We start from the raw sequence: 27,053 nt of genomic DNA, 5'->3' as shown, positions 1-27,053 counted from the left end.
CTGAGCCCTTGGCCCACTGCGTCATTATGACGTGAGGCCTGCTCTAAAGAGTGGAAAGTACTTATAAGCAAAGCACTTTCCCAAACAAGTACTTTTCTTGGACAGCCCATCCAAGTGTATGTAGCATCGGTTTTTTTTACCCTTTTTTATTTCTTAATCCATCCAAGAGAATAACAACATTCATAATTAGCTTCCTGGAAGAAACTGCTGTAGTCTAATTGAGCATTCAAAGTGCCTTTTACTGCAAGACTCATTCACCCAGTCACACACACATTCATACAGGCCCTTTTTTCTATACTTAAGTGCTGATGAATCCAAATCTAGTTTAAGTATCTTGTCCAAGGATACTTGTCCACCATCCTTCTGCTTAGTAGACTACCCGTTTTACCTCCTGAGCCACTGTCATCCCAGGAGAAGACATTTTTCTTGGTCTTATTTTGACATTTTTGAAGCTGATAGAATAAAATATAGTCGTTTAAAGCTGCTGGACTGAACTAAACTTATGTTAGTAACCTTGCTGTAGCTCAGTTAAACAGAAAGATTTACATAAGAGCAACTTAAAACAGAAATGCTCATCTTTGGCAGGAGAAATGATGCCACAAAAAAACTCTTAGCGAACTTAGTGAATCGCTTTCTTTCAGTGCACCTCGTGCAGATGCGGGGAGAGGACATTCATTCCTTCTGGGGGAAGGATGTGATGCTGCTCAAAGATTTTTTTCTTTTCTTCTCACCTACCCTTCCATGTGTCAGTTTGTTTCTCTGTTTGTTTTTGTCTTTATCTTTGATCCGTCTCCATGTTGTTTCATCCCCAGCTCCCACTGGTCCTCAGGCAGGTTGAAGATCACACATCTTCAGCCCAGCTGGCCTCTTCTCCGCCCTGGGCCAGCCAGGAGGCAGGCTGGAGGGGGGGAGCTGTCCAGCTGCCAGTTCTGAATCTCCCCGACACACTGCATCTAGCATTGCCGCTGTCTGCGGTCCTGAAATGTGGCTCCCTCACCCTTAGAGGCGCAGCTCTGCCTCGCCCTGTTAGTGTGCCGGCAGATGGGGATGGGGGCAGATGTTCTGTGATGCTATTTTCATGTAACTGTGTGGATGACATGAGCAAACACGGGCGCAGTCTCGTATTCATTTGTTTATTTATTTTTTTCCTCCCTCCACATCTTTGTCAATCGAATGTGAAGCTAGAAGCACGGCGGGGGACGTAGGAGGGAAGGCTTAAACATTTGACAGGAATGTGTGACTCTGACAGGAATACAGCGTTTCAAGGCAGGCAGGTGAAACGGGCAAATGTTTCCTGCTGGTTGGCTGTGCCTGAACATAGCATCTCAGGGCACAGTGACATATTCGGCACCAGAGCCCCTCTTTTTACAGGACCCATTGTGTCCTGAGCCAAGTCTGTGTGTGTGTCTGTGTGTGTGCAGAGAAAGAAAAAGAAAAAGTGTTTGTCTACAGTGGGTTTCTGTGCATGTAGCTTCTTAGCTGAAAAGGCTTAAAGAGGAGAGTTGTGGCGTGGTGCTGTGTCCTCAGATTGACACGACACCCTTCTACCATCATATCCAATCTCTGGAGTGAGAGGTTTCAACCCTGTGACATGATTCCAGAAAAAAAAAAAAGCAGTGTCGGGGCTCTTCCCGAGTCCACTTCCTGAAACTGTCCCCTTGAAAGTACGACTCCACAATGGATTATTGAGGATTTAAGAAAAAACTGTAACCACTAGCGGAAATGAGCAAGCTTGGAAATGTTTTAAAGCACGGGTGTCAAACATAAGACCTGGGGACCAGCACAGACTCCAATCCAAATTTAAGCCCAAAGAGTCGTGCTGAAAGATTTTTGCGATGTGGTACTGTCTTCACCACGGGTGGGCGGGTGGCATGCACATCTAAGTTTGTGAATGCAATAACTCGAGAGCTAGGCAACGTAGGATTTTGAAAATAATAGCATTGGTGCAGCTACTAAAAGTCTCAGTTTGAATCCTGGTAACCTTAAACTCAAGGTCAAGGTCTGAGGTCACATTAGTATGTGTGAAAATCCAAGGTCAGGTTTTCTGATTTTGAAATTGAGACCATTGGTGCATTGACTTAAAATCTTGGATGAGTTTAAATCTCAATGACCTTTAACTCACGTTCAGAGGTCATGTTTTCTGAAAATCTTGTGAATGCGACCACCTTCAGAAGGAAGTAGCATACGATTTTTACGTTTGTACCTGTGGGGTAGCACTGGTGTATATACTTCTTCTTTTTTTTTAAATTCGACAATATCTCAGGGATTAAATGTGTACTTAAACTTCCTTACACCAATAGAAAGTGGAGTTTTAGTTGTCTGTCCAACTTAAGACCAAAGTGGAAGTAAGCTTCTCTCTCTTTTACTATTTAAATCACAACACGCTGGCGCAAATTTGTCCTAATTTGGGGTTGTATCCACACTGCAGTTCTTTAGCACTGCAGACAAAAGTGGTTTTGGACTCCCAGTTCTGGTTTCTGATGAATTAAACCGGCTCCCTTTAGCCCAAACTATCATTTTCGCACAAAACACGCATTTCATGTCTAATCCGTCATGCCATTTGCACAGTTGGAGAGAATAAAGGGTGCCATCATGGAGGGAGAATGACAGATCAACCCCCCACTGGTAATCAAACCCTTCTAACACACAGGATGCCATTAGCTTTGACTTTGATTTACTTTGTACCATCGTCAGCTCTCACCAGAAACCAGTTATTTTTAACCGCCCGTCCTTAGATGTGTACAAAATCGCAACCAGAGCCACTTGTGTTGTGTCATCTTGTTGCCTCAGCGTCAGCAAAACATCATTTTCAGATGTATTTCCGTCTTCAAGGAAAACGTCAAAGCTGTGTAATCGGCTCAGCCCGTTTGATACGACTCGTTTTTTCTTTTTTCTTTTTTTTTTTGGGGGGGGGGGGGGTTCTTCCCCTCCCTCCCTCTGCCAAAATCAAAAGTCGCTGTGATTACCATAATCGTACAAATCTGGCAAGATGTTTAATCAAGATCAAACAGAGAAGAGATTAGTGTTTTCATTCAGCTCTTAGTCTTTTTGCTCTTCATGTGTGGATGTTTTGGGTGTTTTTTGCAGCAGAGGTAGTAATCCATGAAAAATCGCTGCCACCGAGCTGTTAGACACTGCAGAGAAGTCCTCCAGAAGCCACGCACACGTGCACCCACTTTCACACACGTGCAGCTGATGCACCCACACATATTGTACTGTACATGCTAACACACGCTTGCAGTAAAAAAAAAAAAGAAAAGAGAAAGACACAAGCAGAAGAAGAGGCAAGCAGGGGAAAAAACTGATCGTGTAGATTAGCAGAAAGACAAAGCATGGAGAGCTAAGTGGACTCCATTAATATCAGAGCTCCTGATTGGGTGTTTAATTAGGAGGCCCAGTGTTTTCTAAGCTCGTAACTTTCAAATTGACTCTGGCAGACGAGGCAGACTTTTTATGCCGCTCGATACAACTTTACACGAGCACCGTAAATGTCACGACGCTCGCTTTCGCAATGAAACGCAACCCTTTTAATCATTTTTTATTTTATGGAGGATTATTTATTTCATTGGGTCTTATAGTAAAAGCGGCAGGGAGATATGCGGCATTTATTTTTGCAATGACAGCCCCCTGCCGGTGTTGATAAACATGAAAGACGCTTATAAAAGTCGGACGAACATGCAACAAAAGCGGCGATAAAAAAAAAAAAGTTAGTTCATATTTCAAATCATCAATCAGTGTCATCACAAAAAAGGGAACAACAACAAAAAAAACAGGCAGTTTTGCTTTACAGGCTCCAGTTGCGGTGTGTGACAACCTGTGACTTCCAAAACTTCAAGCCATCATACGTGATAATTCGTCATAATTACTCCCCAGCTTTGGCATCAAACATCGAAGTCTGCTTTCAAAGTGTCTTTACAAGTAAAACTCAATGCCATTTGAGATCCTGCCCACAGAAACCTTTCTGTTCTGACTTGGCAGATATGAAACCATAGGCCGTGCATCGCTAGCTTTCACTGCGTCTGCATCTCTTCAGTTTTATTGCAGCAGAGGAACAAAAAAGAGTTGAGCAAATAATCAACACCCGCCCTCACTGAATCTGCACTGAAAGGGACAAAACAAAAGCTTTTCGGAAGGTCGTCATGGTTCTGAAGACTTCACTTTGTGAACTTGTGTAAAGTTGAGGAAAACAAGCAGCAGATTTGACTTGACAAACTGGTTCACCTGTGCCTTGATAAATGAGCATTTTTCTGGATTTAGTCTTTATATTGCGGCCCGGTTTCTGCGTAGTCCGAGTAAAGAGTTGGGTTTTTTTTTTTCATTTGGCTGGAACAGCGTCAGTTATTTCTGGCCTCTTTTCCACCACTTGAGTCGCCCGCTTTTGAAGAGCTAATGTACGGATCCTCTGTTATGCCGGCTTGACCTCCATCCATCCCTTTTTGTCTATCCCTTGTGCAAACACACACAGAAACCCTTGGCACGCAGTGCTCCTCTTTTCCCACCCTCCCGCCTCCCCACACACCCCTCCTTCTCTCCACCTGCTGGAGGGGCTTGCAGAGCTGCTACAGGAAGGTGAGGTGTCGAAGTCAAACACAGCGCTAACCTTGGCCTGCTCAAGGGGACGAGCTCGCGCTCAGTCGAGCTTAAACACCTGCGTGCGGTCGCCAGGGATAGCTGGCCTCTCCTCAACGCAGCCCCCTCCGCTTACCGGCCCTCACTCGTCCCCCCGCCTTCTCCCTCTCCAGCTTGTCATTAGCATATGCGAAGACAGGCGTAGTTCAAGGATGCAAAAGAAGCCGAGCGCAGGCATGCATATTTATTTGGCTTGCTGAAGCAGGGGTGAGGAGTTTGAGTGTTGACCCTGGGAGTGGTGTTCAATTTTCACATTAACCCAGAGACACCCGCACGTAAACACACCCCAGCGTCGGGGGTGGGGGCTCCCCAGAGGTTACTCGTGTTTGGTGGCGTCGTCGGGAGATGTAGTGAGCGAAATTGCGTGTCACTCTGTTTTGACACTACTTCCCTTTTTTTAGTGAAAGTCTGTTTGCACCCCCCACCCCCCAAAAACAACAACAACAACAACAACAACAAAGAAGCAGGAGTTTTTCTACATAGAGCAGCTCAAAATGAAGTACTAAAGTAATCCTTACCCCTTTTTATTATTGTTGTTTTTCTTCCCTCTGTCCTCATATTCCTTTCCATGGTGGCTCATGGCTAAAAAACAAAAGACAAAACAGAAGCTTATGAAGAAAACACTGCTAGATTTGATAAAACATGCACAGCCAGGTAGAGAACTTGTGCTTTATTGGCTTATTTTCTCTGTTTAGTTGTGTAGCCAGTGTCTTCCTTAGTAATAAATAAATAAAAAATGTAAGTAAAAACAAAATATTTCTAAATGAGCTTACTTGCCTTCTCAGTTTGTTAATATCTTTATTGTCATTAACAAAACACAAACAGTGGAGGTTGTTAAGCTCCACTAAGCTTATATGAACAGAGGTGTAGGGCTGCCAGAGTGCTGTGGAGCAAAGCCTCATCACTGTTTTTGCAGTTTGCATACTTCTGCGTAGTCTCTTCTGTACTGTTGTGCTAGAAACTCATTAAGAAAGCATATGTTACGCAGGGAAAGCTCAAAACTGTCATGTTATTTACGCCATGTTGACTGACTTAAAATTTCATCTCATGCGTTTAATAGGCTGACAAGAAAGGAAATATTACACACTCTGAGCTTATGTCGGCAGGCCTTATGTTAACCAGTAAAAAAGGAGAAGGAAGGAAAATTTTCTTTTTCTAACTCTGGAAGAAAAGAAAATAATTACTAAACGTCTCTTTCTCTCTCTCTCACTCTCTCTTTCTTTCTTTTTTTCTTTTCTTTTTTTTAAATCTCACCTGCTGAAGATAACTGGCCTTTTCTCATCCCTGTGATGAATAGCTGGCCATATTTCAGTTCTTTTACTACTCCTGTCAATTCAAATGTACTGAACCACACTGTTTTTAGAACATTCAGGATTTCTAGGGTATAGGTATTAAAAGCCTTTTGTCATTTTAGCCCACAGGAGCTCTGCATTCCTTTTATTGTGGCTTTTATTGTGAAACATTTGTACAGACATGTTTTAGAGAAGAACCAGCATACCTGAGATGGTCTATGTCCACGACACAGGGCCCAGCATGATGTGACATGACAGAGTCCAGAAAGTTGGGCGACAACATTTGAGTATTGGTTTAAAGTCCCAACATTCCAGAATGTTGTTGCCAAACTTTCCAGACTCCGTCATGTCACAGCGGAATATGAGGGGTAGATAGGGGTCATAACCCCTAACCCTAGTCTTCATAAACCCATGTTAAAGCCAATCTAACATTTGATCATGCAGTAGGAAGAAGACAGACCTTTCTTTCTCTTTCCTGTGACCCTTATTTGTTGCTATCACAGCTGATAGTAGGCAGTTTTCAGGCTTTATGCTTTGGTACTCTCAAAGAGGAAGTTGAAATGACACTATTTTCACTGGCATTTCCTTTAAAACTGTTTGCTTCACTGTGCATCCACACACAGAAAAGAAATGTTGAGAGAAAAATAATCAGATGAAAAAAGATCAGAAGAAAGTAAAATACTCTGGCCAGTGTTACTCATTGTTAAAATGCCTTTTCAAGTCCAACATCATCAGGAAACCTGCGACACTATTAATACATCATCTTAGTTTTCCGTGGAAAAAGATCTCGAAGGTGAGTGTGTTTGCTTTCTAAAGGAAGCTCCCCAGTGGGCAGTTACCTCTAGGGTAAGTGTGCCCTAGAACTGCTTGGTCCAAGAGCTCCTGTAGTTGACTAATGACTGCGTAAAGGCGCCTTCCATCGGAGCAGTCGTTACATAACCTTAGAAACAAGCTGTGTCTGAACCATGCGTGTGCGTAACATCTGTAAGCCCTGATGCTTAAATAAATAATACTACACTCCATGACTGAAAGCCAAACATTATAATCCCCGTAAACAGACGTGACAGGGCGTCTAGAAGGAAGATGCAATGCTTTGTCGGATTTGTTCAAATCTCTTCAGATTTATCTGTTTGAGTGCACACAGGCTTGCAGAAAACACCACAGCAGGTTAACAGATAACAGCTAATTTTGGGCTGTCATCGAGTTATTTACGGCATTAGCATTAATTAGCATTAATCATGTGACCTGCTCCCAGGTGGCAGTTGTCACATCTGCAAGTGGAGGCTGAACGTCAGGTCTGAGAGGCTGACGACTGCATGCATTTTGCTAACCTCTGTGTTTTCTGCATTTCCAGCACCTGTTGTCATAGTAGTGAAGTATGTTTGCTTGTCCCTCTCATCCATTTTTTGGCTCACCTCTTTGGAATGAAGTAAAAGTTCACGATGGCGAGGAACTCGTCATGTGGTACATGATGTAAGGGGTTCGTGTTCAAAAACCCCACAGCTGGCTGATGTTGCAGACTGTGCCTGCCTCGATGCTTGGGCCGGTTATAGCATTCATCTGCTCCTCCGTGTAGTGCTTTATTCAGCTCCTGTCAAGTGAGTGAGTTAGTCATGCTTTTCTCCAGTGGATTTACAAACAGCCAGTTATTGTCTGCTACTAGCCTTGGGTGACAAAGTACGTAGCGACACCCACCACACCGGCACTTTCAAAGGAGGTAAGAAGAAGCGACTTGAATAGGCGGAATTAGTTGAAAGGTTTTCAGGCCGGCGCAGCACTCTCTCCCGCGGTTTGCTGTGATTCGTAATAAAGAAGTAAAGGGTCAGAGTTAAATGGAATTGTAGCGTTGTAGGTTTTTTTTTTTTCATTCTTATTTAATGAGGGGACTTGCTTATCTAATACACCTTCACATAAGTTTAAAGATAACGAAGGTGTAGAAGTTTGTTACATCTCCGCAAAGCGCTGTAGTGACAGATAAAAGCAACAGACTGAGAAACAGCAGCACACTGCTGCAAGCGAGCAAAATAATAAAGATTTTATGATCTTTCACTTAGTAAGTTGTGACTAGGAAAGGATAGAAGCAGACCCAACGCAGAGACACTGTGAATGCCTCTTGTCGCAGATGTTCACAATGCATCTGTAATATTGATGGTAATATATACTGTAAACAGTGACACAGCTGCTTGTTTGGCTGCTTTTTTTTGTCTCATACAGAACAACAAACACACATGTTTCAGTGAGTGTTTGTCAAACAAACTTTTATACTAGACAAAGATAAACAGACGAAATACAAAATGCAGTTTTTAAGTGGTGATTTCATTTATTAAGGGGAATAAAGTTATCAATATCTACCTGGACCTGTATAAAGAAGTAATTACGCCCTAAACTTAATAAGTGGATGTGTCACCATTGGTAGCAAGGTCTGCAATCAAGAGTTTGTGAGTCCTTCACATCCCTTTGGAGCAATTTTGGCCCACTTTTCTTTGCAAAATTGTTTTATTTCAGCCACACTGGAAGTTTTTCCCAGCATGAATGGCTTGTATAAGGTCATGCCACAGCATCTCAATCTGATATAAATCTGGTCTTTGACAGGAAGCTGCTTCAGGGCTCACTCTCATCATTTCAGATATTTATAAATAACAATCATTTCATTGTAGGGATAAGAAAAAGTTGTTTACTAGCAGTTTAGCTAACAGTTAAAAGAGATTCCCTTATCATTGGGACACTGTTCAAGATTTGTCTGCCATATTGGATGTGATGCCACCAGTGGTTGCTAGGGAAACACATGTTTCCCAACTTGTCAGCAGTGTTTCCTGAAGCTTTCTGGCAGTCACTGGATGAAATCAACTGCACAGAAGGTGCTGTACAGAAAAACCTCCTAATGATTGCTTTGGATGCTAGCAGTTCACCAAAGTTAACTATAGTTTTCATGTTTGTCTGCATTACTACAGCTCAGAGAGTAGAAGTGGTATTTGTAGACAAGTGCACTTCCATTCAAACTATGACAGCACCAATGTGCTAGCAACCAAGACAAGTCTTTGTCAATCGGTTGGGGAATGCTCACTTCTCCCTCATGACCAGTGGTTGCCAGACGGGTGCAAACCAGACCCTACGCCCACGCTGCTGTCTCCTCATTGATCCTACATTGTCACCATGATTGTCACATATCCAAAATGGCAAACAAGTTAACATCATGTGATTATTAGCCACATGTCTGCAAACCCTCAATACAAACACCATTTTTTTAAATCTCAGACACCAATCTTTTACTGATCAGAGATCAGAGAGATGTTGCACATGTCTTTGCAACCTCTGCATATACATCGGTTCAATCAGTGCTTTCCTGTAATAATGGTAAAATGGCCTGTATTTATATAGCGCTTTACTAGTCCCTAAGGATCCCAAAGCGCTTTACATATCCAGTCATCCACCCATTCACGCACACATTCACACACTGGTGATGACAAGTTACATTGTGGCCACAGCCACCCTGGGGCGCACTGACAGAGGCGAGGGCCCTCTGACCACCACCACGGGTGAAGTGTCTTGCACAAGGACACAACGACCGAGACTGTCCAAGCCGGGGCTCGAACCGGCAACCTTCCGATTACAAGGCGAACTCCCAACTCTTGAGCCACGATCGCCCCATAATAATCACATTATTATTATTAGTATAGAATTTTATATCACTTACTAACCCTAACTTTCAGGAAATACAAAAAGTAAAAAGGTTTTAGTGCCACAATAACCATGCTTGTCATACTTAGCTGTATTGCCACTCGTTATTTTTGAACCATTCCAGCTTGTTCACATTAATGGGCTTTTGTCTCTCGTTTGGCTCAAGTCCAAATAATCCCACATGCAAACTGTGGAGTGCGGCTCTGAAACCAGCTCCATTCGGATTTGTTCTTCACAAACTGTTGAACCTGTTACAGATACAGCAGTTAGTTTTGTGTTTTTAGCTGTTGGGCTGAACCACACAGGGTTACCCTCAAAAAAATGAGGCATAAATATACCCATATGGAAAAGATATATATCAATCTTATAAAGTTTGTATCTGTCTTGTGTGAAACTTGTATGAAAAGCATATAAGAGTGAAAACAGATATAAGATCCCTTGAAAAATTATATAATGAAACTTGTATGTTTTGGATACTTACTAAAACAATGTATGAAAGTAATGAGAAAGTGGCCACTTTCATGAGTAAATCATGTAATTTTTTACTATTTCTTTTCCATATGGGTAATGTCTGAAGCAAGTATTTCATTTTGTTATGTTGTTTTATCTAAAGCTTTGTATGGAGGGATGTTAGGATTATACCCAGACATGTTGCTCCCTTATTAATTAGAATTAAAGGAGTAAGGATTGTGATATAAGGACACAGATGCTGTATGCCTTTTTAACATCTGGTTAGAATGCAGCTCAAGTGGTTCCTGACTGCACTTTTGATATCTGATAACTATTGGAGTCATGGGAGGAATAATTAAAGGGCATGTATTATTAGTCAATTTGATTAGGCATGCATCAACCTTACTTGTTGATGCTGTTGTCAACAAAAAGCTGACAAGGAAAACAGAAACAACACAGCGAGACAGATTCATTGAAAACAATTGCTGCGTTTCAAATGAAAATTGGAGCGTATTCAGCTTCACACAAATCAGCCGCTGACAGTCGCACATAAATAAAAAAAAGGCATCAGAGTTGGTGAAAGGCCGTCAAAGAAGCTTACCCAAGGTTATTTCAAGGCTCTGCTTGTTGGGTTTCATAATAATACTGAAACTAATTAACCCTTGGAGGCATTTAAAACCAAGAAAGACAAAAAAACCCAAACAAGCTTATAATCTACGTCGAGCTTAATTAGAGTTACAGAATTTAAATTTAAAGGAGAATCGTATCTCCAAAACCATATTTTAAACCAATACTGTTTTTTTATTAGTAACAATATTGTACACTGACTCTGACAGTGACAGTTTCCTGTACGCATGCTGTTCAAGAAAAGTGCTCCAGCTGGGAGCTGCGGGGCTCTGCTCAGTTTTCGTGGTGCACTGTCACTGCATGTGGGCTGCTGTGCCGGCTTGATTGAAGGCTTGGGGAAAGAGTTTGGTGAGAGAACAGACGCATCTGTGCCTTGGTGGAGCTCAGACAGAAATTCTACTGTGTAAACGCACACGGTGCACAAATCTTAACGTCGAACACGCGAATCTTAAAAGTGCAAGGGGCGCGTGCCTCCTACACAGTAGGCCAGTGTGCTGGAATGACGCACTGCAGTGCAGATAGGAGCATCTTTACTCAACAAAGTCTGTGTCCAGCAGCTTCCATTAGCCATCCATCAGAGAGGAATCACTGGGACCGTAATAAATCACAGGAACAAGGTTCTCATAGCCATATGGCCCGAGTGCCCTCATGATATGATATGTAGGATATTATTACCCCCTAAGCTCCAGCGTTTGTCTGAAAGACTCCTTGGCTGCATGAATGGTGAGCAGGTGAAGCGTGCAGCTCCGAGGCCAAGGTGACGGCAACGAGGAGTCGGGCCTCACACGTCTGCACGGCCAAGGTGACTTTTAAGACCACAAGGCAAGGCAGAGAACACAGCTGATTTTCTACTCCACTGATGACCCACCCAGCAGTCTCCTGCTCATTAAGCATCGTTAGGCTGGACTGCCTCAGGAGAGATAAAAAGAGCGTGAGGGGTGGGAAAGGACTGAGTGGGCATTATTCTTTAAGAAATTGGATATTAAGGGCCCCAGATTAAGGTTTTTGTACTTCTTTCCTGCTTTTAAGAGCTAAATCATTTGACCTATGTCTTAGATTTTTGTTTGACAGTGCAGTTATTAAAATCGTGAACAGTCAATCGCCGTCATGAATGTTCTTTTGGTTGTAATTTTATTTGGAGTGCACACCGTAATTAGGGTGATATTGTAGAAACTGAAATGGGTTTCAGAGTTTGTTTGTTTTTTTATACCTTGACAAAACTGCTCTAACCTCAGTTTGATGCTCTGAAGCTGTTGGAGCTCTTGAGCCTGAACTTTTGAACAAACAGGCAGAAAATAGCCTGTTGTAATGTAACATGTATGATTTTATGATATCTTTCAACACCATCTCATGATGATCATGATGATCACATATTCTCAAAGTTAGATTATTTTGTCAGCTGTGAATCTCAGTTTTCCAAAAACATGGCGTAATTGAGTTTTGTGGCATTATGAAACAGCACAAAGAGTTCATACTCTATATAAGTCTGAGTTTTTAAGACTTTTGTCTTTAGTGTGAATTTCTTTTCCCTTGAAAACCTAAATATGTTGTGCAATACATAAGTAGCAAATATGATACAAATTAAAGCTCAAACATACTAATTAATATAAAACTCAATAAACACGTCATTTTCAAAAATGTGAATTTCCTGGCAATTATTTCAGAATTACAGAGTCAAGTTTGAATTGCTGCCTAATTCTGCTTACCTCAGGAGTCAAATATCTGATCCTGAGTTGAATGCATTATGAAAGTAAAAAAATTGGAAAGGCAAGAAAAAACAGGATTTATTTAGCTATAATGCAAAGTAGAGCCATTCATGCACGAGTAGCGCTGCAGAGCAGGTTTGGTATTTTAAAAACACAGCCGACATTCATAGACAGATTACAAGTTTTTACACTTTTGGTGCGGCTGCTCTGACTTTGTAAATCCCGCTTGAAGGGGCATTCAAGATGTGAAACTATTGTTTAACATATATTTGGTAAATAGAAACATTATCGTGTATTGAGACATTATTCATTGGTTTACAGACAACTATTTTGTAGCCTCCAGTTGGCGTGACAGCCATTGACCTGTTGATTTATTGGTACCAAAAGTGAGCATACTTAAAGAAAACGGTAAATTGCTTCTACTTTAAAACATTAAAACATGAACTTTAAGCTTTAAAACATTGAAATTGTATGTGATATTTAAATATGGACGTCATGCACAGTCTCAAATTTGGAAAAAAGCGGCATGGACTACAACCAGTTTTTACGCTAGCCTTTGTTTACATCTGTTGTTAAGTTGGGTGTTTTAACATTGGAGTCTGTGATGGGTGACTCATTTATGGAGCCAGCATAGAGCAGCCATTTGTGAAACTTTCTCCGTCTGCGTTAATCTCTGCTTTTGCTGTTTTGGCTTTCTTTCCACCATCTTAATAAGCTAGCTGCTACCTGTCTCTCTGCTATTCATAGTGAGCTTGTGTAAAGTGGAGTAAATAAGTAGAGGTTTTTTTTTCTTGCTGAAAACAGATGCCCACAGCACTAGAAATGAAGCTGTGAACAAAACAGTGAGCTCAGACTTGTTATAAGGTTCCAGGATGAAGAGGTTGAGGTGATAATTCTCTACTCGTTCATCAGAATTATCAATTAATTTCACAATTTCACGATAACATTTGCTAAATTACTGCTATAAAAAATCTGTTAAAGCATTTTTTCTTTTAACCAAACATTTCCTGTATCTCTTTTTTTTTTTTTTTTTTTGTCCATTTGATTCACCTTTTATTGTTTATTTTATTTTCACTTACTGAACATGGGACAGACTTGACTGGGGGAAAGAAGGGGAGAAAGAAAGAGGGAAAGAGAAACAGCTGAGAAGAGGGACGGGGGAGAAGGGCAAAAGACAAAAACCAACAGAATGAGCAGAAAAAGAAAAAAAAGAAGAAAAAAAAGAAAAAAAATGCATATATCAATCACCTGGGTCACCTGCTGAGAAAGAAAAAAGAAAACAAGCAGAAGAGAACAAGAGTAATAGAATAAACAACATCACAATGATATATGGGAATATGACAGTAAATACTAAATGTTAAACATTATTGTGCAGCACATAAGATCAACAGAACACAGTGTGCTTTGAGGTAGGAGCCAAAAAGGGTGTAGTTTGTGGGTGTGATCACCCGTGTGTACACCTGTGAGCATGGACGCGCTTGTTTTTTGTTTTTTAAAAGGTTCCTTCATGTAATGATCTGCTAGAGGGTGTGGGGGGGCCACAGCCCCATCCTCCAGGGCATGAAGCAGGTATGGAGGAGATCAAAACTCCAGACATCCAGAGGCCCCCAGAACACAAGAGACAAAGGAAGACCAACAGAGGGGCAGCCGCGCCACTGTCCCAGAAAGAGCTGAGGAGAGTCCCAGATGAGGGCTCACTCAGCAGCCGCGGAGCAGAAGCCAGGGGGAGTTGCAGTGACGCGCCCGTGAGCTCCGCCGGCAGCCAGCCGTGCCTGAGTGACCGAGCCCCAGGCCGAGAGGCCGGGGGCACCCCACCTCCGAAGTGGCCCGAGCAAGCCCCAGGCTCCAGGCCCCGATAAGCGGCCGCCGAGGAGTGAGCCGGTGTGTACCTGGACGCCCATCCCCGGACACAAAGAACCACCAACGCACCGACGTCTGAGGGAGTCCGCCACTGGCAGGGGAAGTGGTGGTAGGGGGAGATAGGCCTCCATACCTTGGAGGGCCTAAGATGTCCCCAGAGAGGTGGCGCCTGACACCCAACCTGACATATAGACAGAAATACAGGCACACACATATACAAACATCCATTCCCACCCTCATGCTCTCATATGCACTTACTCCACACTCAACCAACGTGGAGACAGACATAAAGAGACGCTGTACACACGATCACACTCCCCAAGCGTACTCTAAGCCCCGGGTCTAGGTACCCTTGCCCCTGGAGGGGGGGGAACTGCACCCAGACCCAGGTGGTGTTACCCTTTTCCCTGCGGTGGGGGGAGGCAGACCGCCCCGACTCCGCAGCAGCAGGGAGGCCCCACACTCCAGACCGCAGTCGGACGGCCAACTCCTCCTCCTAGCCCCCCCGCTCCAGCAGGTCGCAGAGAATGGGGGTGAGAGAAGACTCCAAACCTCCCTCCACCCGCTCATTGTAGTGTTGATGCATGTGTGTTCTAAGGTGCATTTAAAACCCAGGAGGGCATGGAGCTACCTGCCAGAGAGCAGCAGGTAAGCGCATGGTCCCTCCTGCTGGCCCTCAATGTCTACGTGTATTTAACATTGAGAGGTGGGCAATGACGCCAGGGGTGGGATGTACACCCTGATGGTACTTTGGATTCCGTGTATCGTGCCCACCCCCAGGATCCTATATGTATGTGTAATGAGAGTGTGAGTAATGTGAATGTCTAAGTTGTGGGATAAAATTGAGGCAGGGGCAGCCAGAAGGGGACGGGGGGGGGGGGGGGGGGGGCCTCCTCTGCACCCTGGTGACATACCCCTACTCCAAGGTCCTGCATGTGTGGGTGGTTGTGATGGAGCGGGAAGAGGGAGGCAGCTGGAGATGGGGAGGGAAGGAAGGGAGGGGCAAGTGACCCCTCCCTGGGGCCAGCTCCCCCGCTGACCCCAGTAGGCACCCCCATACTCCGCGACCCACCAGGGAAAGGGGGCCCAGGCCCATCCAGACCGGGGCCCAGCGCAGCAGCGCCTCCCGGCCCCACAGAGCCCAGGACAGTCCACCCAACCCCACCACAGAGAAAACTGCACCCACCCCACCATCCGCTCTTCTTCCAGACTACATAAGACAATAAACACCCAGGCTGAGATCTTCCTCCACCTCTCCTGTATCTCCCCCTCCTGTAGAGAGAGCCCCTGAGGAGAGGAAAGCTCCTGCAAGATGTGACAATCTTCCCCACCAGTTGAAGAGCCCCCCAGGTGGCTCGATGCACCGGCGGCACCCTGCTCCAGGGCTGGGCCCCCATGCACCCACCCGCCCACAACCCCGGCAACACACCAACCAGGACCCAAGCCCCCGAGGCCCGGCCCGGGTCCCAGCCCAGAGACGGAGCGCCCCCAGAACCTCACACCCATCCCGGACCCACCCAGGGGCAGCCAGGCTACCAGGTCAGTAACCCACGTCCGTCAGCACAGACCCTCCCCTAGTCCCGCTGCACGCAGCCGCGAGGAAACAGTCACCTGAGAGCCAACAGAGCCCCTAACCGGACATGACCGCTACCCCGGGTTGAGCCCCCCAAGGAAAATGCCTCCGGGGAACCCCCCGACGCCCTAAGCCTGTCCCTACCCCCACACCAATCACAACAGTGAAGGCGGGACCAAACTATGACCCCCCATCCCCACTAGGTGATGGAGCTGATCAAAGGAGCCCAGAGCAATTGATCTGATGTGGTGGCAGAGGCTGTATCAAGACTAATGTAATCTAATAGATAATTTCTATATTGGTTAGAATTAAGATTATTTTTATTTTTCCAGTTCATGAGGACTGTTTTCTTGGCTATGCACAGGGCAGTGAAAACCATATGGGCGATATTCTTTTCTGAAGTGACATTATCTAAGCTGCCCAACAAACACACTAAGGGGAAGTTGGAATGTTACATTTCAGACACTTTGATAAGTCTTCACATATCTCGCGCCAAAACTTCTGAACTGGTGGACAGAACCAAAGAGCGTGGATATAATTGTCCGGTGAATTGGTTTGGCAGTGTGAGCAGTTGTTGGTAGACGTAAAGCCCATCTTGAACATCCGATGACCTGTATAGTGCACTCTATGTAATATTTTGTATTGAATTAATTGAAGACTGGGATTTCTAATTAGATGAAAGGTTTTTAAGCAAATCTGAGACCAGAAGTTTAGGTCTAAGTTAACTGATAAATCCGCTTCCCATTTTGCAATAGGAAGTGATATTGATTCATCTGTTTTAGAAAGCATTCTGTATATTTTGGATAGTAATTTGGGGGTTTTAAGAGTAAGAAATTGAACCACACTTGGTGGTGTTTGTAGTTCAACTTGACCCGGTTTAAATTTCTTTTTTACTATGGATTTAATTTGTTGATATTCTAAAAATCTTTTCTTGTTGATCCCATATTGTGTAACTAGTCTGTCAAATGAAATAAATTCTGTTCCTTCTAGTATATGTTCTAAATATTTGATTCCTTTACCACTCCAATCTGAAAAGTTTATCATATTATTGTTTTGTAATATGTCAGGGTTGTTCCAGATAGGTGTACGTTTGCATGGGATTAATGAAGACGCTGTCAATTTTAGAAACTCCCACCATGCTGTCAGAGAAGCGCTGATGTTGATGCTTTTAAAGCATTCATGTCGTTGGATGTTTGAGCTGATAAATGATAGGTCTGAGATCTCTAGATTATTGCAAAGTGCTTGTTCTACATCTAGCCAAGGTTCATCTAAGAGGGTATGTTTTAGCCATCCTGAGATAAACTGAAGCCTGTTGGCTAAGAAGTAGTGCTGAAAGTTAGGCAGTTCTAGTCCTCCTTTATCCTTGGTCTTTTGTAGTGTTTTTAAGCTTATACGTGGGGGTTTATTTTTCCAAAGGAATTTGGACATACATGAATCTAGAGATCTGAACCAATCTTGTGGCGGTTTAGTTGGGATCATTGAGAATAAATAATTTATTTTTGGTAAGACCATCATTTTTATAGCGGCAACCCTTCCCATGAGTGATATGGGTAGACATTTCCATCTAGCCAGATCATCTTCTACCTTCTTTAAAAGTGGGATATGGTTTAATTTAGTTAGATCTGCAAGCTTGGGAGAAACATTAATACCTAAATATTTTATATTTCCCGATTGCAGTGGTGTAGAAGAGGAATTATGGAGGGAGCAATTAATCGGTAGAACTGTAGATTTTGACCAGTTAATTGAGTAATCTGATATTCTTGCAAAAGAGTTTATCAATTCAATCACCCCAGAGATATTGGTTTGTGAATTTTGGAGAGAGAGTAACACATCATCCGCATAAAGGCTGATTTTATGTTCCACGTTCTTGCATTTTATGCCCTTAATTACTGAATTCTGTCTAATTGCTGCTGCTAGTGGTTCAATAAAAATTGCAAACAGTGAAGGGGAGACCCATTTCCCGTATCTTAAGTCTAACAGCATTCCTAACAGCAGAGGATCCGATAATAAGTGTAAACCGTGAAGAAGTATTTTTAGGCGGAATGTGTTGCTCCAGTGCTAGGTGAGAGGAACATTACATCAAGTTTCTGTGCGATTGTCTAACGGAGATTGAGGAACATTATCATTACTGAATGCTGCAAAATCACTGGGTTTTAAGCACAGAGTGAAACTGAATTATCTTCATAAGCATGATTAATCTCTTTGAAATGTGTTCAAAAGCCAGTTAGTAGCAGTTTTATTCTCACTCATAATACTGTTGGAAAGTAGATATACAGGACACAGATGAATCTCACATATGGTTTAGTGTTAATAGAGCAGTTTGAGCTGAGCAAGCTGCAAAATAAGTGCCGTTTATGGGATGTTCAACACGTGTCCGGTGAATCATTTATGGCTTAGAAATTGTGAGTACAATTTAGGATTCATAACTTATTTACTAATCATTTAATATCCATACCTAATGTTGCATAAATTATTTAGGAATTTTGAGCAGAAAAATAGCTTCCCAGCCTCGATGAAGATGAGATCGGGTGTTTTGCTGGAGGTGAATCAGTAATGCAATGTAATCAGGAATCATGAGAAAAAAGGTGGCCATTATTCTTAGTTTCTTTTTTCTTTTTTTTAGTTTCTTTTTTTGTTTATCTTTGTCCTTTTTTAAAAAAAAATTAATGGGTCCACAGTAATAATAATAAATCAAACAGCATCTTTGTGTTTATAATTACAGGATAGTGCAGGTAATGAACTAACAGAACATTTTCTGTTATTTTGCACATGTATTTCATGCTGACAGATTTCTTTTCATTTACCAGAGTAACATTTCTCTGCTATACAGAAAAAAAACTGAGATGTAGTGCTGCACTTGTTTTTCATGCACTAAGACATCCCGGGTATTAAGTCTGTCAAACTTCTTTTCAGTGATAGCAACATGAGCTATGTGTGGCCTGCAATGTAAAATGAGTTTGACACCCTGCTCTATCTCACCTGCCAGTTAATCCTACTTTTTTCCTTCAAATATTCTTACACTAGTATCACTTGAAGTTGTCAGTATCTGAAGAAGACAGAAAATATATGACAGAGCTTCACTGAGATGTTTCTCATGCAGTCCCAGATGGCGTTTATTGCCACCTTGTACTGTGCCTACAGTATAGTAAAATTGACAGCTGGTCGATAAACTCGACTATCAGTGAAATAAAAAACCAGCGAAATAAACCGCAGCAACCAGCTGTCCCTCAGCACGCACTGCCACTCCTGCTTTCTCCTCGTCTTTTCGCTCCACTGTCGTCTTGTTTCTTCACCCCGTGCCCTGCAGATGCGACAGGAAAATCGCGAGTCACATACATTGAGTTGGGGTCCCTCTGCAACCAGGAAGAACCGGCTGTCAAGTGTGTGCAGGATGGATAGGACGCGGAGGGGGAAGCAAGAAAGAGAGACATATGCCCTGAACTCCCTGTGAACCTTGAACTCCCCTGCTGACATTTTACACAAACCCTCGTGCTCAGACACACATGCACACACACAATTGTGCACTCAACTGCTTCCTCACCTCTCCAAATGAATCACATCATTGCACATTGTTCCGTCACGCACTCGCTAACGCGCACCTTTTTCGCCTGTTTTTCTGCGAGTCCTGATGTGAGAGCTGTAAGACGGCTAATAGGTTCCAGTGGTTGACTATGTGTGCTGCATTTGACCGTCACTTAACACGATCGGGAGTGACAGTCGGCCCTAGTGGCACCCTTGCCCTGCTGATGGAGTAGGTCAGCATGGGACAGGTGTCTGTCAGCTACGGTCAATTACAAACAGGCACGGCGAAATATGATGCTGGAGGCGCTATGGGGGGAGAAATGATAAATCCATGACCTCCACTTTCATACACATATCAGCATGTATATGCCAATTTCTCTTTGTATGCAAAGGTCAGTGTTGAATCTGTTTTTACTCCCAAGCTCCCACTCGGTGTCATAACCACTCATCTCAAATGAGTTGGATGACGGCTCGGCGATGCCCTTGATTGTCGACAATCGCTGCCGGGGATTCAATTATCGGCTCTGACTGTAATTTAGAGCACATGAGCAGTAACGGTACAGCAGCTGATGCCAAAATAGATTTGAGAACATTTCATGAAACGTTAGTGACCTTTTAGAAAGTGTACACAATGATAGTATATTCTGGAAGTAATCAGAAACCACCATGGAACGAAAGCCAAACCACAAAATAAGATTTGCATGCTCATATGTGTGATTCACTTTTTGCATGGTTAGGTTTAAACGGGAGGTTTTACAGAGGTCTCTAAACTCCCGATAAATGGTAAATGGACTGGTTCTTTTGCTCTCCTGAGAAGCAGCCTATAATTTTATGTCCTTTGTAATGGACTCTACTAAGTCCTGATTTGGTAAATAGAGGGCATCCTGGGCTTTCCCTTGATGTCTCGTGTGTTTGGGTGGCCTCTTTTAGCTCCAAAGAGACAGAAAATCACAAAAAGTTCAATGGGAAGATTTTTTTTCCTCAGTTCTCAGGAGGATATAGCGCTTTTCTACTCTGAGCACTCAAAGTGCTTTACACAACTTGCCTTATTCACCCATTCACTTTTTCTATGCTCTTTCTACACCAATGGATCTATTAGAGAGCAACTTGGGGTTAACATCTTGCCCAAGGATTTTAGGCATGCAGACTAGAGCACATGGGGATCAAGCCACCAACTTTCTGATTAGTAGAGGACCGGCTCTACCACCTGAGCTATCCCAAAGATCACAGCTTGAAGATGTTAAGTTCTCTATGCTCCTCGACTTCATTACTTCCAGTTTACAGTATTGTTCGCATATAAGTTTAAGACCTTTCCTTGGTCATTTGTTTTGTATGCAAGACACTAGCAGTAGCACTTGCCATGCTGAGCAAGCCCGGGTGTTGTGAACACCTCTCTTCTTGGGGTGCTTTGTGAAGCTATGTGTCAACAGGATGTGGCAAAGACAGCAGTGTTGATAATGATACTAATACAAATGTATAATGTGAATGTATAAAGTGCTTTGAGTGCCCAAGTAGAGGAGAAAAGCGCTATATGGGAATCAGTACACGTGCCATTTACCAAAACCAGTAAACGTTACGATCAGGTAGTATCTGGGTATGGATTTTATTGACAACCCTACGACCTCAGGCTGCTTTCATGGATTTATGGTGTTTATCTGTGGATGTTTCTATTTCCTGATTAGCTTTAATGCAGTATCCATTAGCTCATTGTAAGCATTAAACAAATATGCACGATGCATTCATGAATAAGTGTGGAGCCCAGGGCTACAGCTAAAAGTGCTATTAGGCTATAACGGAAGAAGCTTGTTAGTATCATAATTTGTCATTTTTATCATTCAGGTGATGTTAAATATTGAAAGGAAAGTAGCAAAATTCAATTCCATCCATCTCTCAGGTCTTTTAAACTTTATTTAAAGTGGTTTTTAATCAAATAAATTCCAAAACAAGCCCAGACATGGCTGTCTTTATTGTCAGCGTGCAGCCATATGGCGCCTGGCAGCATTTTGACCCCCTCTTTGCATTTGAGATGAGTCGGCAAATTCGGTGGCACACAGCGCATCGAATCCCAGAGTCCCTCGTTCGCTCTCGTCTCTCACACATCCGCGGGGATTGCTTTAATACTGCTCAGCGTTAATGAAGACGAATCATCCAGTGAAATCGATCGATGATGGAGTCACTGTACTCAGTCCACCCCCCCCCTCCTCCTCCTCAACCCCCCAAGGGTGTGAAAGAAGACACACGCATGAAGATAAGTTAGAGCATAACATGCTTGGGTGCACACAGACAAACACAGAGCACAGCTGGACGGCCCACAGACTCACTGACAGAGGTGAAGTGCACTGTGCAGTTTCACAAACTTCTGTGGTTTCACTGATTTTAGCAACTTTGCGTTCAGGACAAACTTGTGAACAGCAGACAACAAAGTGAGCTCCTACTGAAGCCGTGGAAAGAAAAACTCTGAGATTTACCTTACTTTCTGTTACGAAACATGTAATCCCTTGAAACAATGTGCACACTTTACCGAAACCCACTCATTTAGTTATACAGCAAATGTGACGGGGGTGAAAAAAGACTACAGCGTAGAAAGCGAGGTTATTTTTGTCAAAACCCAATTCGATCCCACAAAGGGAAGTAGACGAATGATTTCTTTCTCAAGCTTTTCTTTGTCATTTCCTGTCTTTTCAGTCCAGATAGGGGATGCTGAACACCAAGCAAATGAGATATTTTGTTATATGTGTTTTTGAAATATCTTATTCTCTGGCACAGACACAGGCAGTCAAACACAAGGGCTCTAAAAGTGGGTGCCTCACATCCCCTAGTGAAATCCGTTCAGTTTTGCCTTATTTACTTAGAACTAAAGCTACAATGACAGAAACCTATAGAGGAGATTATGTTTGTTTCTATGCTTTATCAACTTGGCACCAGCAAAATGCCAACAGATACTCAGTTTGGCTTTAACAACAAATATCCTTGGAAATGTTTTGGGAACGCTTGTCTCATTGGGCTCCTCTTCTACTGAAATGCTCTGATATGAAAAAACAGCATATAATTTAAGGTAAGCGGTGCCTGGAGCACTTTTCACCCTTATCCATTATTTCTCTATACTTGATCTCACTTTGCACCTTCTTGCAGAAAAATGCAACATGTAATTTATCGTTGATTGATGTTTATTGGTTAACTCGCTTGTTACAATGTGAAAAATATGAAAATTCATCAAAAGAAACAGAAAATAAATAAAAGAGACTGTTTAGAAAAAAATAGTTTTGTGTGACAGGCCAATATTTGCATTCTTTTTCATTTGCAAAGCTCAAAATTCTGACTTTTGGCGGTTTTCCTTTTGAAAGTGTTTTCAGGTCTTTGTTTTGATAGCTGTCATTGAAGAGATCACAGGAAATGTTGGAGGAAGGGGAGAATGGGATCAGAGACTAACATGATGCTTCAAATTTTTTGGCACATGTGCTTCAAAAATGTCTCTAAGCTGTAACTACCAAGCTAAAGCTTGAGCTTTTCCAAATGGGTTCCAAGATAAAGAAAGAAAAAGAAACAAAAACACAAAAGATGTTTTTGAAGTCATTTTTCAAAGTCATCTAATGTTTGATTTAACTTTTTCTTATTAATTACCTGATACTTTTTGCTTTTTAATCCTACTTAAAAGAGGGAATAGTGCACACAGAAGACGTAATCTGTGGTCATTTAAGAGGCTCCTGTGCACTCAATGAGCTAAACAGGTGCCAGACTCAACGCTAACAAAACCGAATTAAAACTGTCAATAAGTGTGACTGTTGTGCTAAACTGAAATTAAGCAACTGAAATTAGCTAATTAGAATAAAGATTTTAATGACATGTTGGGTTTGAACACAACTGTTGTATGAAGAAGAATTCCAATTGCATAAGTCTGGCAGGGTTTTGTGTCATTATAATTAGCTATCTAAATAAAGATCCAACAATTGGACACTTTTCTGACGATGATGATGATCGTCAGGTTAGCAGTCTTAGACTGGATGTCTGTGGACACAGGTTGACTCTTACAGACCTGATAATGCAGTCATTACTTGGACATGACATGACAAGTAAACTGACTTTTTCTGTTCTGTGAAATTAGGAGCATTTTTTTTCTCAGTGTAGAGATCTAGTTCATCTAAAAGTAGAATGGAAGGCGGAGCTGAGGCTGTCAATTCGATTTAATTCATTTGAATTTTATTTATATAATGCCAAATCACAACAACAGTCAGCTCAAGACGCTTCATATTGTAAGGTAGACCCTACAGTAATACATACAGAGAAAACCCAACAATCATATGATCCCCTATGAGCAAGCACTTTGGCAACAGTGGGAAGGAAAAACTCCCTTTTAACAGGAAGAAACCTCCGGTAGAAGCAGGCTCAGGGAGGGGCGTGGCCATCTGCTGCGACCGGTTGGGGTGAGAGAAGGAAGACAGGATAAAGACAAGCTGTGGAAGAGAGACAGAGATTAATAACAAGTATGATTCACACAGAGAGGTCTATTAACACATAGTGAGTGAGAAAGGTGACTGAAAAGGAAAAACCCAATGCATCATGGGAGTCCCCCAGCAGCCTATGGCTATTGCAGCATAACTAAGGGAGGATTCAGGGTCACCTGATCCAGCCCTAACTGTAAGCTTTAGCAAAAAGGAAATTTTAAGCCTAATCTTAAACATAGAGATAGTGTCTGTCTCCCAAATCCAAACTGGAAGCTGGTTCCACAGAAGAGGGGCCTGAAAACTGAAGGCTCTCCCTCCCATTCTACTTTTAAATACTCTATGAACAACAAGTAGGCCTGCAGAGCGAGAGCGAAGTGCTCTAATAGGGTGATGTGGTACTACAAGGTCATTAAGATAAGATGGGGCCTGATTATTTAAGACCTTGTATGTGAGGAGCAGGATTTTGAATTCAATTCTGGATTTAACAGGAAGCCAATGAAGGGAAGCCAAAACAGGAGAAATATGCTCTCTCTTTCTAGTCCCTGTCAGTACTCTTGCTGCAGCATTTTGGATTAGCTGAAGGCTTTTGAATTACAGTAGTCCAGACTAGAAGTAATAAATGCATGAACTAGTTTTTCAGCATCACTCTGAGACAGGATATTTCTAATTTTAGAGATGTTGCACAAATGAAGAAAGCAGTCTTACATATTTGTTTAATATGTGCGTTGAATGACATATCTTGGTCAAAAATGACTCCAAGGTTCCTCACAGCGTTACTGGAGGCCAAGGTAATGCCATCCAAAGTAAGAATCTGGTTAGATACCATATTTCTAAGATTTTCAGGGCTGAGCACAATAACCTCAGTTTTATCTGAATTAAGAAGCAGAAAGTTAGCGGCCATCCAGGTCTTTATTTCTTTAAGACGTTCCCGCAGTTTAACTAATTGGTGTGTGTTATCTGGCTTCATGGACAGATAGAGCTGGGTGTCATTAGCATAGCAGTGAAAATGTATGCTATGTCTTCTAATGATACTGCCTAAGGCAGGGGTGTCAAACTCAAATACACAGTGAGCCAAAATTCAAAACTGGAACAAAGTCGCGGGCTAACGTTAATATTTATTGAAATATATTTATTCCTCCAGATATAAGAATGAATCTTTTCTTATGGACTCAAACACGTTTTGCTGAAAAACTGAATATGGAACAAGCAAAGCTTAATACTAAACAATATATATATTAGCTGTATAATACCAGTAGGCCAGCTCTGATAGTAATTTGGTATGGCTTCGCGGGCCAAATGTAATTAGGCTGTGGGCCAAATGTGGCCCGCGGGCCAGAGTTTGACACCTATGGCCTAAGGGAAGCATGTATAATGTAAACAGAATGGGTCCTAGCACTGAACCCTGTGGGGGCTCCGCTCCTGTGGAACCAGCTCCCAGTTTAGGTTCAAGAGGCAGACTAGTTTATCATCAGGCTTCAAACTTTCCCTCTTGATAAAGCCACTAGCAAGATCAGGTGGATTTGAACCATTCGTCAGATATGCACCATACAGTTAGGCTGAAGGCAGACTTCTTATGATGCACTGATCACCTCTCCTCCGCTCTCCTCTCGTTCACTCAAGTGCCCTGAGATGATTACTGCTGTGAAGTTGTACTTTAAAGAGGCAACACTAAGGATTGATTAACATGATGCAGAAATGTTTTTGTACATTAAGTTACTGTTACCCTTATTGATTAATCCACTGAGACAAATGTCCGGGGCATTTGGTGCTTGGCAGGTGTTTAATTCACAGACCACTTGTACACAAATGAGATGAAATTACTTGTTAATGGTTCCCATGGGGGGAATCGGTTAAAGTTTGCCTCTACATCATTGACCTCCGGGTTATGAGCATGTTTTCTGCCGAGGCCTCTGCTGACAGCCGGTTCCTACACCCAGCTGGTGTTTAGGGGGGAAGGATTTTCACACATGAGCTGGAGTGCTGACTCACTGTTTCCTGTGTTTTCCTCCCCTCCATGAGGTATTATCCAGAAGATCTGGATTGTTTTTTATGCCATCCAGATCTCAAAATGAATCAGCTTTCCCTGCTTTTCACTTAAGATACTGTTTAGAAAGCATCCCCGTGCAATAAAGTCAGAGCTGTGACAAGTAAAATTAGGACCTCTGAGAGCATAAGGGCCAAAGCATCGCTGTTATTAAATCATAATGGCCTACTAGAGTAATTAAATGTGTGTGACAGATTGGCAGTGTCTCTCATTTACACCTGCCTCTTTCACTGGTGAAGAAATTAGGTTATTAAAGCCAGTTATCCTGATCTGAAACTGGGCTCTCCTTCAAATAAAGGACAATGTTTTTAAAAACAAATGTTTTAAGTGAGCCACTGCACATTTTCTGTCATCAATTTGCAAACACGCCATCTTTATTGTGTCTTCTAGATCATTCTGCATTGCCGCTTTTATTGAATTTGCACGTGAAGGGGTTAGAAAAGGGAAAAAACTCAACTTAGACGTATGCACTCAGACTTTAGAAACGTCTTTGGGTAGTGAACAAAAAGTTAAGATGACATTGTGCCGGGGAAAAACGTTGAGGCACAACCTTCAAATGCACCTGAAAATTAGACTTTTGCTTAAGCCTTCAGTGTAGCTTCTTCTCTGGCAGTTTTTTAGCTGCGACCTTAAAGTACTACGTTTTTCTCCGAAATAAAGCCCCCGCAGCACCTCCTAGTATAAAAGGAGAAAACCTCAAGGGAAACGAAACTTTCAGCTATTGTAGGTTAAGCCATTTCACTCTAATGTGTAATTCTTCGCTCTACTGTGTAGTCGACTGTTAAGATTCATTTTCCTGGAAAAATAGTGAGTGAGAAGGAGAATATTTATGACACAATTAAGTCTTGTATTCAGCTTTTTACAGGAAAAAAATGTGTCTTTCTTTCCTTTTTTTTAAATGGATTCAAATTGATTGGTTTAAAATGGTTTTCACCAATGTGCTTTTGTCATTTTCTGTGAAGACAAAGCAGTTCTCTGGAGTTGAGAGTGACTGAAATACGCAATCAAAATGATAAAGTAGATTCTTTCCAACCTGACTTTATTGTTTGCTTTATTTCGGCACATAATAAATGTGTCTGCGACTGACAGTCAGTCAGGGCTGCACGATTACTAGAATTTCTAACAACACAGAAAATGTGTGAATGCAAAGTAAAAGCAAATCAAGTTCTCGTGTGCCGTGATTGGCACATGCAGTCCTTTGCCTGCATGTGCCAACTACGGCTATTCTCT

At 42.4% G+C, this 27,053-nt stretch overlaps 1 protein-coding gene and 1 long non-coding RNA gene across 2 annotated transcripts in view; both read left to right on the top strand.

The window, feature by feature from the left end:
* The window catches only part of ncam2 (neural cell adhesion molecule 2), a 462,302-nt gene that overhangs the window by 57,921 nt on the left and 377,328 nt on the right, over positions 1-27,053 (top strand). The window lies entirely within an intron of this gene.
* Positions 1-27,053, top strand: part of LOC308394595 — a 52,850-nt gene that overhangs the window by 6,253 nt on the left and 19,544 nt on the right. The window lies entirely within an intron of this gene.

This window comes from Rhamphochromis sp. 'chilingali', assembly GCF_963969265.1.
Source record: "Rhamphochromis sp. 'chilingali' genome assembly, chromosome: 3".
Taxonomy (NCBI): domain Eukaryota; kingdom Metazoa; phylum Chordata; class Actinopteri; order Cichliformes; family Cichlidae; genus Rhamphochromis; species Rhamphochromis sp. 'chilingali'.
Note: the sequence above shows the minus strand (reverse complement) of the source record. Positions and strands in the feature narration are given on the sequence as shown.